Source organism: Alnus glutinosa, chromosome 2 (assembly GCF_958979055.1).
Source record: "Alnus glutinosa chromosome 2, dhAlnGlut1.1, whole genome shotgun sequence".
NCBI classification, from domain to species: Eukaryota; Viridiplantae; Streptophyta; class Magnoliopsida; order Fagales; family Betulaceae; genus Alnus; species Alnus glutinosa.
The window spans coordinates 21,962,199-21,966,045 of record NC_084887.1 but is presented as its reverse complement, the minus strand read 5'-3'; positions in this window follow the sequence as shown (position 1 = coordinate 21,966,045).

Sequence of the window (3,847 nt, the reverse complement as noted above, 5' to 3'; positions counted from 1 at the left end):
TTTGACCCATTTCCTACTATTTGTAATTATTTCTACACTGTTTTAGTTTATTTTAGATTTTTTTTTTTTTTTTTTTAACATGTCCACACAAGAGGGGGGATTCGAACTAGTGACATCCGCTTCATGAGGCGTGGTCCACAATTGATTGAACTAGTTTATTTTGGATTTGTTGTTAGGGAGCCCACCCCATTTTCATTTTTAAGATCATCCATTCCCTCTTTCATTCGGATTAGGAGTGGAAATGATCCTCCCCCGTAACCATTTTCTCAATCAATTAAAAATATATATATATATATATATATACACTAATTAAATAGGTGACTTAGTAGATATAGTTAGAATACTCAATATTTTGTGTTAATATATCTATATATATGTGTGTATTTTATATTAGCATTAATTATTAACATACTAACTAGTAACGAGTTAGTTAATATGTTTGTAATTAACTACAGATTATATATATATATAGGTTACTTAATATTTGTACGTATATTATATATATGAATGTATGTATTTGTGTGTGTGTGTGTGTGTGTGTGTGTGTGTGTGTGTATTAGTATTAACATACTAAATAGTTAGTTAATAAACTAACATATTAACTAGTTAGTTAATATATACTAACTTAATATTACTAAGTAACTAATTAAGTTAATTAACATAAGTTATAACTTCTAATTAGTTAGAAAGTTAGTTAATAAGTAATATGTTAATATGTTACTATGTTTATGTTGTGCAGCTAACATATCTTTTCATATATATATGTGTGTGTGTGTGTGTGTGTTATTTATTAATAGTTTGTTAGGCATTTGGCAAAATCGCAGATTGACCTTTAAAATCACATGTTAATTTTTAAAATTCTGCATTTACAGAAAAACACTCAATTGCTTGAGATTTGAAAAAACATATTTTATGTATTTTCAAATTGCAATTTTTTAAAAACACAATTTTCAAACAATTTGTTTCATGTGATTTGATTTAAAATCGCTATTTTTGTCTACGAAATCGCAATCTCAAATGCATCATAAATCATTATACATTTATTCTTATACTTATATGTTATTTATTATACTTATACACTATACATTATAATATATTAATATACTTAAAGTTTCGTTCGTTATTTTGGCAAAGTAATTGTTTATCTCTTATTTAGTTTGTTTTCCATGTGTTGCGTCTACTCCTAGTCTCCTACAGCCAATGCTTGTTCTTAGTTTGATTGAAATACAATTGCCGCTTCAGCCTTCTGCTTTCATCTAAGGTTGTTGATGACTTATACATATGGTATAAACCCTACAAAGTCATATGGATTACAGGCTTATAGCACACATCACACGTGGATGGAGAGGCTGAAAAGTGAGAACTGAGAAGCATGCCGCATGCGTTTAAGTTTTGACATTTCCTAGTAATATTATTGGTCGTTCAATTTATTTGCTTTAGTTTGTAGCCGTTGGATGTTAAATATGGGTTACAGCTGTAAGGCTTAGAGATGTGAGAGTTATATGGTGTTCTGCATAACTCCATTAGCTCAGTAATCCAACAACCTGAAATTAGGGGTGTAAACCCAGAGCCGGTTCCCGGTTATTGGCCAATAACCGAGAACAAGCTCTGAGGTCCCCAGTTATTTAAATTTAATAACCTACTACGGAACCTGGTACCCCAGGTGAAACCTGTTATCCGGACTGGGTAGTGAACAAAATAAATAAATAAATAATAAATCATCGAGAATTTTCCAAGCAACCAAACGAAAACAAAAAGAAAAAAAATACCATCAAATCGAATCAAACAACATAGGCAAACATATATTTGGATCTATAGAAAACACAAAAAAAAAAAAAAAAAAAACTCAAAACCCATGATCTGAAAATCGAAAAATCGCATAAATTATGAGATTAGAATATGAAGGAAGAGTGGAAGTTGAAACCTTGGTGACGAAAACAACGTTGGACTGGGTCTTGTAGATGCAACAACTGTTATTTTCGTAGCTGAAGCGGAGGCGAGCGACGCAGGTGGAGCGGACCTCCCGGTGGCCGTAGGGGCTGTAGGCCACCCACTCCAGGGACTCGGTGCACATTGCACAGCTATCGTCTGTGGTTTCCTCTGTGTTTCTCTTTCTCCCTCTGTCTTGACTCTCTGTCTTTTACTCTTTTGTTTGTTTGATGAAATAGAATATCAAATATCAGAGCTTTAAGAAAAATCGTAAATGACGTTTTCTTGAATCTTCCAGATATTAGTGTCGTAAACCGTAAAAAGCCCAATGAAGAAAAACCAAGTAAATGAAGTTTTCTTGAATCTTCCAGATATTGGTGTTGTAAACCGTAAAAAGCCCAAATAATTGAATAATCGTGTGGTCCTCTGCCTAGCCCAAAGAAAAAGCTCATGTACAATATATATATATATATATATATTATAGGCCCATTCAATAATAATATATATATACACTTCAAGCCGGTTACCTGGTTATAACGGGGTTTCTAAGAATTGAATAACCGGCTTTGGCTCTGGGTGCCCAGTTACCCGATTATAAATAACTGGGTTCCAAATTGGTTACCCGGAGCTGGTTGGTGCCCGGTTATGGTTTTCCAGCAGGTTATAACCAGTTTGGAGTTACACCTCTACTTGAAATGAATGAAAAATTCAAAATCCTAATCAATGCTCAAGATCAATGTTACTGCAGACATGCCTTCGGTTTCACAAAAAATGCATGTGGATGATATTTTTGAAGTTTGTGTTTTTTACGCGTGCTACAGCCAGCCTACAACCACGTGGCCCACGTCCTGCATTATTTTTGTAAACCTCTTCAATGCTATTGCTCGTCGAGTCGTCATCCCAGTCTCCCATACGCCCCACAACTCCCACAGGCCACAAGACACAGTCCTTTAGCCTCCTTTAGGTTTAGTCTTTTAGGGTTTTTTCTATTTTCTTTTCGTTGAGTCACCAAGATTTCATACCACAGAGTTGAGAGTTGAGAAAGCTTTAGGGTTCCATCACTTCTGTGAATTGTGATTAAATCCAAAGGCCCGACACACGATCTGCTATTTTTTGATCATCTTATCCGTTCATTGTGAGGCATGACAAAGATGACGCCATGGAGGGAAGCTTGAGAAGACAGAATACATGCAACTTCACGTCTGTAAGAGACGATGGAGGGGGAGGGCTGCTAAGAACATTTAATGCTCCATTAAATTCGTTGTTTGCTATTTCACCTAACAATTTGAACCACTAGTTCCCATCCAACCATTGGATTGTTTGGATCCAACGGTTGGAGGTAGGCCTTGTCACCATTGGTGCGATTTAGGTCGTTTGATGGGTGTTCTCCTAACCAATTTTCAACTAGAACTCTTCACTCGTTCTCTCTTTTTTTAGCTTCTCTGTGTTGTGCCTCCATTTTTCTCACTCGATTCAAGAGCTTTGTGTGATTTCTTGATGTGTTTACAATATTTTGATATGATATTCATGCCTCCCAAGGCTTCCACTGTAACGACCCACCCCAACGACACAATATTGTTTACTTTTGGCTCTCTCAAACCCGACTTCCCAGGAGGTCACCCATCTAGGTACTACTCTCGCAGAAGTACGCTTTAAAATGCGTTGTGTCAAGAAGGATGTGTTTATATATATAAGCACATCCTCATTTCTAGGGGATGTGGGACGTCACAATCACCCCTTCTTGGGACTCAGTATCCCCGCTGGCGACCCTCATGATCACCCCATTCTTGGCGTCACCAGCAAGTGACTGCTGGTGACCATCATGGGCTTGTGCATGCTCCATTCATCTTAGGCTGGGTAATAGCTATAATATCATTTGTAACAACCCACCCCAATGACACAATATTGTCTGCTTGTG